Source organism: Balaenoptera physalus (genome assembly GCF_965194825.1).
Source record: "Balaenoptera physalus genome assembly, chromosome: 8".
NCBI lineage: Eukaryota > Metazoa > Chordata > Mammalia > Artiodactyla > Balaenopteridae > Balaenoptera > Balaenoptera physalus.
In genome coordinates, this window is record NC_138887.1 from 102,597,642 (window position 1) to 102,609,167 (window position 11,526).

At 43.3% G+C, this 11,526-nt stretch overlaps 2 protein-coding genes across 2 annotated transcripts in view; one reads left to right on the plus strand and one right to left on the minus strand.

Moving 5' to 3' along the window:
* The window catches only part of MKLN1 (muskelin 1), a 333,033-nt gene that overhangs the window by 74,321 nt on the left and 247,186 nt on the right, over positions 1–11,526 (plus strand). The gene's annotated exons all lie outside the window — the stretch shown is intronic.
* Positions 1–11,526, minus strand: part of LOC309666065 (uncharacterized protein) — a 92,044-nt gene that overhangs the window by 13,210 nt on the left and 67,308 nt on the right. Inside the window, exon 8 of the mRNA XM_082473190.1 lies at positions 11,351–11,506. The gene's annotated coding sequence lies outside the window, so the exon portion shown is untranslated. The remainder of the gene's footprint in view (positions 1–11,350; positions 11,507–11,526) is intronic.

Consider the following 11,526-nt stretch of genomic DNA (forward strand, 5'->3'; position numbering starts at 1 on the left):
CGCCAATTTTTCTTTCTAGGTGTTTCTTTTTCTTTTTCTTTTTGCTTTGTAGGAGTTCTTTATAATTTTTAAGTACTAATACCTTGATTGTTTTATGTCTGGGAAAATATATTTTCCCAGTCTAAGACTGTCTTTTCACTTTGCTGATGAATTCTTCTTATTTTAAATCAGTAAAATGTACCAATCTTTTCCTTTATATTTTATGCTTTGTTTAATAAATTTTTCTATCCCAAGGGCGTAAAGATAATCTCTTATATTTTTTCTAGAAGTATAAAAATTGACAATTCACATTTAGGTCTTTAAACCAACTTAAATTTCTTGTGATATGAAAGAGAAAATACACATATAATTATTCCAATACATATTTCCTAAATAGTTCATCTTTTCACTCCTGGTTTGTTATACCACCTCTGGTTTTAAATTTTGATATTTGAGGGGGAAGGGGAGTTGAACTGGGAGATTGGGATTGACATATATAGAGTACTATGTATAAAATAGATAACTAATGAGAACCTACTATATAGCACAGGGAGCTCTACTCAATGCTCTGTGGTGACTTGAATGGGAAGGAAATCTAAAAAAGAGGGGAGGGGATATATGTATACATATAACTGATTCACTTTGCTGTACAGAAGAAACTAACACAACGTTTAAAGTAACTATATTCCAATAAAAATTTTTTCTTAAAACTTTGATATTTGGTAAGGCAACCCCCCTGACTTATTCCTTTTCACAATTGCCTTGGGTATTGCGGTTGGTTATCTGACCAAAGAATATTGTCTCTTTCTCCTTTCTAACTTGAACCTAAATTGTTTTCAGGTGTCCATGAACCTTATCTTATAGTACTCAGTCTAAGCCCATTAAAGTAATTTCATTCCATTGGGATTGGTTTGGCCATAAGCATATGTTGCATCTCTTGCCAATGAGACCTAAGTGGAATTGCGCTAGAGTGGAGATGGGATGGGACAGGTAAGTTTTCTTCTCACTTAAAAATGTACATAAGAGGACTTCCCTGGTGGCACAGTGGTTAAGAATCCGCCTGCCAATGCAGGGGACATGGTTCGATCCCTGGTCTGGGAAGATCCCACATGCTGTGGGGCAACTAAGCTCATGCACCACAACTACTGAGCCTGCGCTCTAGGGCCTGTGAGCCACAACTACTGAGCCCGCGAGCCACAACTACTGAAGCCCACGCACCTAGAGCCCATGCTCCTCAACAAGAGAAGCCACCGCAATGAGAAGCCCGTGCACCACAACGAAGAGGAGCCCCCGCTCGCTGCAACTAGAGAGAGCCCGCACATGGCAACGAAGACCCAACGCAGCCAAAAATAAATAAATAAATAAGTATTTTTAAAATGTACATAAGGAACAGACTTGCCCTGCCTCTCTTTATATAGATTTGGAGGAAAATGTAATGTCTGCAACTGTGGCAGCCATCTTGCCACTCTGAAGGGAGGAGTGTAGTCCAGCACACCAAGAATGGCTAAGCAGACAGATGAAAAGGTCCCAGATTCCCATGATGTCATTGTGCTGCTGAATTATCCAATACTGAAACCACTTATCAGCGGACATCCTGTGATGTAAAATAATAAACCTCTTATTATTTAAGCCACTTTAAGTTTTACATTCTTTTACTTGCAGTCAAAGGAATCCCCGACTACTATAATAAGTTTGACCCTTTACTCTTCCACATGAATTTTGTGATCATTGTTCCATGTTACTTAAGCAGGTTGGGATTTTTTTTTTTTATAAATGTATTTATTTTATTTTATTTATTTATTTTTGGCTGCGCTGGGTCTTCGTTGCTGTGTGCGGCCTTTCTCTAGCTGTGGCGAGCGGGGGCTACTCTTCATTGTGGTGCGCAGGCTTCTCATTGTGGTGGCTTCTCTTGTTGGGGAGCATGGGCTGTAGGCACGCGGGCTTCAGTAGTTGTGGCTCGCAGGCTCTAGAGCACAGGCTCAGTAGTTGTGGTGCATGGGCTTAGTTGCTCTGCAGCGTGTGGGATCTTCCTGGACCAGGGCTCGAACCTGTGTCCCCTGCCTTGGCAGGTGGATTCTTAACCACTATGCCACCAGGGAAGTCCCTGGGATTTTTAAAATTGGGTTTGCATTGAAATTAAATGTTAACTTTAGGATAACTGACATCTTCATTATAATGAATATTTGAATTCATGAATATGGTACATTTCTACTTATTTAAATCTTAGTTAACTTTTTCCGTAAAAGTTTTTTATACATAAATCCACATTTTATGTTTTTGTTATTCCTAAGCACTTTATTGTTTATTAGTATTAAGAATGGTGTCTTTTTTTGCTATTAAATATTGTCTAGGATAAATACTGAGGTATAGGATTGCAATTGAATTTTGTATGTTGATCTTATACCCAGCAACCTTGCTGAATTGTCTTTTTAGTTATAATATTTTTTCAGTATAGTCTGTTTGATTTTCTTTATAGACAATCATATTATCTATAAAGAGAGTTTATCTATTCTTTTCCCTTACTGTGTTGATGGGGATGTCATAGGTCAGTCATGGAGGTCTGTGGTTGCTTGATCCAGTTTCCTATCATGTGTCCTGTCCTCCTGCCTCATCATTCCCTCATGAAAGGCCCATCATTAGGCAGTGGTCAGCTCTTTAACAAGCTAGTTTGTGAGTATGGGAATGAGGGTTCACAGTGTAGTCCATAGTTTCAAGCAGTGAATCTGGTCTGGTTCCCACCCACTTCCCTCACCCCATGAAGATCACTTTTAGTCTCCCTTCCCCTGCAGAAGCCCCTTTAGAGCATTTTCTACCTCCTTTCATACCTGGAGGCCAACAGGCCCATGTCTTCCCTCTCATTCGTTGCTTTGCATTTCTGGTCCATAGAAAAGTTTATACTTGGGGCCAACTGTGTCTTTCGTTTTTCTCTTTTACATTTTAAAAACCATTGCTTTGGGCTTCCCTGGTGGCGCAGTGGTTGAGAATCTGCCTGCCAATGCAGGGGACACGGGTTCGAGCCCTGGTCTGGGAAAATCCCACATGCCGCGGAGCAACTAAGCCCGTGCGCCACAACTATTGAGCCTGCGCGTCTGGAGCCTGTGCTCCGCAACAAGAGAGGCCGCGATAGTGAGAGGCCCGCGCACCGCGATGAAAAGTGGCGCCCGCTTGCCGCAACTAGAGAAAGCCCTCGCACAGAAACGAAGACCCAACACAGCCAAAAATAAATAGATAAATAAATAAATTTAAAAATAGAGCAATAAAGTCATCAATTAAAAAAAAAAAAAAAAAAACCATTGCTTTATGTTTGGAGCTGAACAAGTACCCCAAAGATTTGTACAACAATGCTACCTTGACCAGAAATCATAATTCTAAATTTCTATTTTGTAAAGGATTTACAGAGCTAGCTTCTAAAACTGATGGTACTATTTGTAGTAATTATCATCAAATACAGTGCTACTCAGAATTTTCAGTGTCTTTCAGCTCCTTGTGTTTTGTAAATGTTAGAGTTGTGTCTGTGTTTGTCACGTGGGTAATGGGGAATGGAGGTAAATACTATTTTCTACACCCGAGAAAACTGAGGCCTCTTACTTAATTGTGGCCAAGAATAAGATAGATTCCTCCAGAGGTAGGGCTGTGCTTTGTTCATGCTGTGCCTTGTAGAAAATGACGCTCAGTGCAAGGTTTTGAGCTGAGAAAACCAAACTCTAGGCCCATGCCTAGCTCTATTCAACAGGATGTCCCCCGAATTAAGGAGACCCATAATGAAGTCCTTAAGATCTATGCAATGCTATGACTTGAGGAAAAGAAAGAAAAGGAAGGAGAAAAATAAGAGCAGCAAGAGTTGATTTTAACCAAAGTGAATGGGAAGGAATTGTCAGTAGCATTTCATCTAAAAAGTGAATTTTGATTGAGATTTAGATTTCTTTAATACTAATCCCCTTACATAAACTAGCTTAGTATGTAAATATAATCAAAATAGCATTCATTAAAATTGCAAAACTTATTTATTAAGATATGTAAAACAGCTGCCGCAGTAGTGACTAAGAAGTGTAAAAATAAATTATTGTGTTCAAGAAATATTTATTGAGTTCCTACTATGTGCCAGCACTATACAGGAAGTTGGAATGCAAAGATAAATAACACAGGTCCTTGTGCAGCTACCCATCTAGTTGGCCCAACTAATGGGCAAATAAATAATCCAAATATGATGGGATAAGCTCCTTAAAAGAGTGTTAGTTCAAAGACATATTTTACACCCATGTTCAGAGCAGCATTATTCACAATAGCCAAGAGGTGGAAGCAATCCAAGTGTCCATCAACAGATGAATGAATAAACAAAATGTGGTCTATACATACAATGGAATATTATTCAGCCTTAAAAAGGAATGAAATTTCAACACATGCTAAACATGGATGAACCTTGAGGATATTATGAAATAAGCCAGTCACAAAAAGGCAAATGTTATATGATTCCACTTATATGAGGAATCTAGGGTAATCAAATTCATAGAAACAGTAAGTAGAATGTTGGTCGGGGCTTCCCTGGTGGTGCAGTGGTTAAGAATCTGCCTGCCAATGCAGGGGACACAGGTTCGATCCCTGGTCTGGGAAGATCCCACATGCCGCGGAGCACCTAAGCCCGTGCGCCACAACTACTGAGCCTGCGCTCTAGAGCCTGAGAGCCAGAGCTACTGAGCCGGCTCGCCTAGAGCCCATGCTCCGCAACAAGAGAAGCCACCGCAATGAGAAGCCCGCATACCGCAACGAATAGTAGCCCCCACTCGATGCAACTAGAGAAAGCTCGCGTGCAGCAACGAAGACCCAACACAGCCATAAATAAATAAATAAATAAATGTAAAAAAAAACCCCCAAAACCCAAATTGTTAAAAAAAAAAAAAAAAAAAAAAGAATGTTGGCCGCCCCAGCCTAGGGGGAAGGGGAAATGGGATTGTTTAATGGGCATAGAGTCTTAGTTTTGCAAGATGGAAAAATTCTAGAGAGTATTTGCACCACAGTGTAAACATACTTAACACTATTGAACTATACACTTAAAAAGAGCTAGGATGGTAAATTTCATGTTATGTATAATTTACTATGATTAAAAAAAAAGTGTTAGCTTCATGAGGACAGGGGCCTGTCTGTTTTGTTCACTCTTGAATTTCTAGCACCTAGCAGAATGCCTGATACATAGTAGGCACTTGACAAATATTTGACCTTCCTCTGGTTTCTCCTCCCCATTCAACATCCTACACAACACACAAAAGCCAAGTCATCTGTGAGCCAATTCAGCAAACAAAGGCACCTCTCTATTTAGGGCCCGGAAGGGGAAGAACTTAAAATATTTGTGATTTGGTATTTGTCCTAGTCACACCAATGATCCAACTATTCTTTACTTCTTAATTATGCTTATCTGAGCTTTTTTGGCAGTTAAGTTTCCTAAAGATAGATACTGTTTCTACTTCCCAAAACAGAGTTGTGATGGACTTTGTTAAGAAAAAAAGTGGAAGCAAGTCCGTGAAATGAAATCATTATTAGGCTGTGGTACAAATGGCTCTGGGGCCATGCTTGCAGGTCCCAGAGGAAGGGTGAAGTAATTAGCATGTATTTGCAGTTCTGCTGCCTCTTCCCTCCCTGCACTGGCTCAGTCTGATTCTAGTTGCTCAGTTTATTCTCTTGTGTTTATGTTTTTCACTTGATCAAAAATAGACAAAAAAAGTTTCCTTGCACTTACTATAGCTTTTCTACTTTTTTCCGTGTGTGTTATGTCTCCTCTTGCCCTGATCCTTCTTCCTTCCACCTGCTCGTTTCTCTGCTTTTCTTACCTTTCTCAATTAGGGCTTTTCCTTGTGTTCTGTAACCCTGGCTTGGGGCAGCATTTAGTGACAGCACAAGCAAGGAGCCTGCCAAGGGCTTGAGGGGTTTGCAATGAGGAGCTCCCATTTCTGGCCCAGGCACCAGACAGAGCTCCCCGTTGGTGGTTCTGGCTTGGCCTCAGCCCTGGGCATGCACATTGGAGGCTTCAGAGTAGAACACAAGTGCCTTGCCTAGTGCTTGAGGGGAAGCCCAGAGGTGAAAGGTTCCAGGGTATCTTTCTTCTGTCTCCTCATGCTGGTATGGTGGGAGGGTAAGTGCAGGCCAGAGCCAACCAAAGCCCTTCTTGGAGACAGGGTCAATCATAGAACCAAGTGAGGTTTCCAGGCCTGGAGATTTGATTTGTTACTTTTCACATGTAACACTTAAATAGTTCTTGCTATGACAAACACTGTTCTAAGTGCTTTTAAATATTAACTCATTTAACCCTTTAAATATTAACTCATTTAATCCTTATAACAACCCTGTGAACTGAGAACTACTATTATCTGAATTTTATGGATGAGAAAACTAAGGCCCACAGAGGTTAAGTGACTTGCCCAAGGTCACAGAGCTAAGTGGTAGTGGCAGGATCTGAACCCAGCCAGCCTGGCTCCTGAATCTGTGTTTTTTACCACTATACTATGTTTCCTGTCTGGTTTTATGTACGGTCCCCCAGGATTTCCCTTGAAAATCTCATGTGTGATTTTACAAAATATCTTCTCCAAGGTATAACACCCTCTGGTAGGTGCTGGGCAAGGTGTGTATCCCTTTGAAATTTCTGTGCAGCTCTTGGGATATCTGCTAGCAGTCGTGTGTTCACAGGCTACCTCCTGAACAAGACATCAGAAGCAGACCTTCTCTCTCTCTAGGGATAAGGGTGCAAAAAAGCAATTTCTACTCATACAAATTTTAAGAAATAAAATTTCAGTGTATGTTTAATACAAATAAAATATCAATAGTCCTCTTATGAAGTTTCCCCTCATACCCACACATACATAAGCAAGAATCTTACCCTGGGATCTGTCTGTCCTGAATCAGAGTGAGCTTGCAGGGAGCCATCCCCACATTCTCCACCCAGGCCCTTCAAACAGCATCATGAATTTTTTAGATGGTTGGCTGGACTTGGGAGTGCAGCTCAGAGCTGTAGGACAGATCTTCTTGTGAGAGTAGCAAGCTAGTCTGGAGAGAAGCCCACGACCTTGGCCTCTTTGCCCTGGGAGACCATGGCCCTGGCCCTGAATATCTGCAAATCCTCTGACCTTCCCTGTCATCCTCTGGCTGTGCCCCAAATGGCTTTCCCTGCTAAGAGCTGGGTTAGCAGAGCAGAAAGTTTCACAAAAAGTTAGGATGAGCTTGGCTTTCAGCTGCTGACTTATGTTGAGGTGCTGGTCTCAGTTGTCTCTGGCATCTTCTGTGACGCCTGCCAGCTTCCCTGCTTATAATTTCCGAGGCTCTGCCCGTTCTCCATCTCCACAAAGCTTGTCTGGATCTTCCTCCCACAGAGCCCTAGTTCTAATCTGGATGGAATCGATAGAAAGTGAATTCCTGTTAAAAAATTAGCTGATTACATCTCAGACAAGGGCTCTCCTCTGTGTACTGCGTTTGCATATTAATAAGGACATTCAACACCAAAAAGTTAAGAAACTCAAAGAAGTGACTATCTAGGGGTAGAATGTCAGGCTCCTCTACACAGAGAGCTTGATGCGGTGGGGGGTGGGGGTGCTTGTGTCTTGTAGATCTCCCCATATTTGTGTATGCATCTAAAACTGGCCCTAGTGTCAATGTCAGGTCCACAGACATCCTCAAATCCAGAATAAAAACATTCACTTTGGAGCAACAGCTATTTCTCTCTGAGTTTGTTCTTAGAACTCACCAAATCCTAGGGCCCAGATCAGGGCATGCTAATGAGTTCAGTTTATTGGCAGCAGGGTCCTTTGTCAAGTGGGGTATTTCCTCTGACGTCACTGGACTGCTCATCAGCTCCAAGGTGGGTCTTTGCCAGGAAAACCTGAATCGAAGAGGAGGCTTGGCCTTCGGGGAAGAGAGCCTGTGTCCTGGCAGCCGGGTGTGTCTGCTCCAGGCAGGCCTCTCAGAGCCACTGATGCCCTGGGTTAATGTACTTTTGACCCAAGAGGGAAAAAAACGGTATAAAGAGTAGGAGCTACAGCAGTCAGCTCTTACAGGGTGGCACTTGTGAACCGGTGGGATCGTGACAACCTTAGTCCTACCCACCTACCTGTCTTCCCTGCCCACTCTCCTGCCTTCTTCCCTCCCCTCGCCCACTACTTCTCTCCCTATTCTCCTGAAAAGCAGCTTCCTAGGTGATATCTTTTGTTTCCAAAACCTTCTTTGTAGTTCTTCCTTGACTCCTTTCTCAATATATTCCCTCTCTTTCCTCCTTCAATGCCAGCCTGTTGGCATCTGTCTCCCCATCTTGTGCAGGCTGCCCATCTCTGGCTCACCAAGGTTTTATTTTTATTTTTTAATTAATTAATTAATTTTTTGGCTGCATTGGGTCTTCATTGCTGTGCGCGGGCTTTCTCTAGTTGCGGCGAGTGGGGGCTACTCTTTGTTGCGGTGCGCGGGCATCTCATTGCGGTGGCTTCTCTTGTCGAGGAGCACGGGCTCTAGGCACGCGGGCTTCAGTAGTTGTGGCACACGGGCTCAGAAGTCGTGGCTCTTGGGCTCTAGAGCGCAGGCTGAGTAGTTGTGGCACATGGGCTTCATTGCTCTGTGGCATGTGGGATCTTCCCGGGCCAGGGCTCGAACCCAGGTCCCCTGCATTGGCAGGCGGATTCTTAACCACTGCACCATCAGGGAAGTCCCTCACCACGGTTTTATAATTGCCTCTGGTTAAAGTTTAAATAGATGGGTTTCAGCCCAAGAGAAAAATGTAAACAAGACCTTTCTGCAGTCTTTCAGAACTGCTGACTTCCAGTGCTTTTGAATTCTGTGCTAGGAAATTCATTCACTCTCACCAAGGAACTGAGAACCGCCACTGGGCTTTCAGAGACGTGAGAGGCACTCTGAAACCATTGAGAGGCTTTTAGAAGATCTACCCTTTTTCTTTTAACTCAATTAAGCCATCAGGATCCAGTTCCCATTCTAGATGTTTGTCTGGTGTATTGAGGGGACAGAACAGTTAAGCAATCTTCATGGGCTGGCTTCTGAAGAAAGGAAGGAAGTGAAGGGAATTTTCATTTCCCTGTGGGAATTTTTCCTTTGGAGGGGAGGAAGGGATTGTATTTGTTGCCCCAGGTCTTCTTGTTGATGAGGTAGTTCTAGGAATCAAGAGAACGGGACCACCTTTGGCCAAAGCAGAAGGAAGAGGGCAGGTGGGGTTTGAGCTGGTGATTTGGTCACATATCCCTTCATTTGCTGTTTCCTCAGAAGTAAGCAGGCCACTTGGTTGAGTCGTGATAAGAATATTGATTTTCTATATTTTTCTGTTTTGTGTACTTTGTATACTTGTGATTAGGTGTCAGGATGGATTCAGCAATACTTTCGGATGTTTTAGTCAAGGATTTGGTTGGATCCTTGGCTTCCCCTATTTAAAAACCTTCAGTAACTCCTCATTTCAAGTTCAGACTCCTATTCAAAGCCTTCCATGGTCTGTGTCCAACCAACCTTCACCCTCCACTATTCCAACCATACACCCCTGTACATCGACCTCACTGAACTTGTCACTCCACTCCTGTTATATGTTCCCTTCCTTACTCTGCAGCACCCCAACGCTTGCTGAGTCCTCCCTGGCCTCCTCAAAATGCCATCTTCCTGTGTTTTGTGGAACACTCTTCGCCCTCCACGCATGACCAGGACCAACCACTCCTTCACTCAGTTCTCAAGCAGCTCGTGACACCTCCCTTCACAGTAGCCCTGATTTCATCATCTATTGTTCAGCCCATGTTTATGTGTCAGCTTCCTGCACTAGCTACTCAGCTCCTTGAGCGGAGGATGGTTTATTATACCCCCATGCTGCCCTGCCTTGTGTGTGTGGCCTATCGTCAGTGCTCAATACATATATTTTTCAACCTCTCTGAAAACTTAAAGTCAACATTTAAAAAATAGCTCTTGAGGGACTTCCCTGGTGGTACAGTGGTTAAGAATCCACCTGCTGGGGCTTCCCTGGTGGCGCAGTGGTTGAGAATCTGCCTGCTAATGCAGGGGACATGGGTTCGAGCCGTGGTCTGGGAAGATCCCACATGCCGCGGAGCAACTAGGCCCATGAGCCACAACTACTGAGCCTGCGCGTCTGGAGCCTGTGCTCCGCAACAAGAGAGGCCGCGATAGTGAGAGGCCCGTGCACCGCGATGAAGAGTGGCCCCCGCTTGCCGCAACTAGCGAAAGCCCTCGCACAGAAATGAAGACCCAACACAGCCAAAAATAAATAAATAAATAAATAAATAAATAAAAAGTAAAGAATCCTCAATGTCTGATCATTGAAAAAAGAAAAAAAAAAGAATCCACCTGCCAATGCAGGGGACATGGGTTCGACCCCTGGTCCGGGAAGATCCCACATGCCTTGAAGCAACTAAGCCCGTGCGCCACAACTACTGAAGCCCGCACACTCTAGAGCCCAAGTGCCACAACTACTGAAGTCCATGCACCTACAGCCCGTAGTCTGCAGCAAGAGAAGCCACCTCAATGAGAAGGCCGTGCACCACAATGAAGAGTAGCCCCCACTCTCCGCAACTAGAGAAAAAGCCCACACACAGCAACGCAGCCAAAAATAAATAAATAAATAATTTAAAAAAATTTAGTTAGAAAGAAAAAGAAATTTTTTTTAATTAACAAAAAAAATTTAAAAAAATAGCTCTTGAGAGGAACCAACAGTAAGAAGGATTTTGGAGTCAGACAAATTTGGGTTCTAATCTAAGCTCTGCTAAGTATTAGTACTAAGGTGGCTTCCCAATTTTAATCCATTCCAAGCCTCACTTTCTTCACTTATAAAACAAAGACAATAAGATCTCTTTGTGAGGATTAAAATGAGATCAGGCAAGTAAAGAACCCAACACAGTTCTGTCTTTTTTTATTTTAATTAATTAATTAATTAATTTTTAAATTTTTGGCTGTGTTGGGTCTTTGTTTCTGTGCGAGGGCTTTCTCTAGTTGCGGCAAGTGGGGGCCACTCTTCATCGCGGTGCGCGGGCCTCTCACTATCGTGGCCTCTCTTGTGGCAGAGTACAGGCTCCAGACGTGCAGGCTCACTAGTTGTGGCTCACGGGCCCAGTTGCTCCGTGGCATGTGGGATCCTCCCAGACCACGGCTCGAACCCGTGTCCCCTGCATTAGCAGGCAGATTCTCAACCACTGCGCCACCAGGGAAGCCCCACAGTTCTGTCTTATCCTTACCCTCCCTTGATGTTAAAACATTTAAAATGTTCCAACATTTCACTCTGGAACATGAATCATATTCATCAATTTAACATATATGGGCCATATTTTCCCATTCCTAATACAACCTTCCTTGATACAACCCTTTCTCCTCATTCACACTTGCAGGTTTTTCAAAGGCTTACCTTGTAAGTAGGATAGGACTTATCTGTTGGTCACCTGGAGAAATCCCAGTGATAGGGACAGTGATGAGACAGCTGCTCTGCTCGTTGCTCAGTTATTCTCACACGTGGAGGGTCATCCTCACAGCATCACGCTGCCCTCTTTACTTCCAATGTTAACTTTAAAGAGGAGAACACAC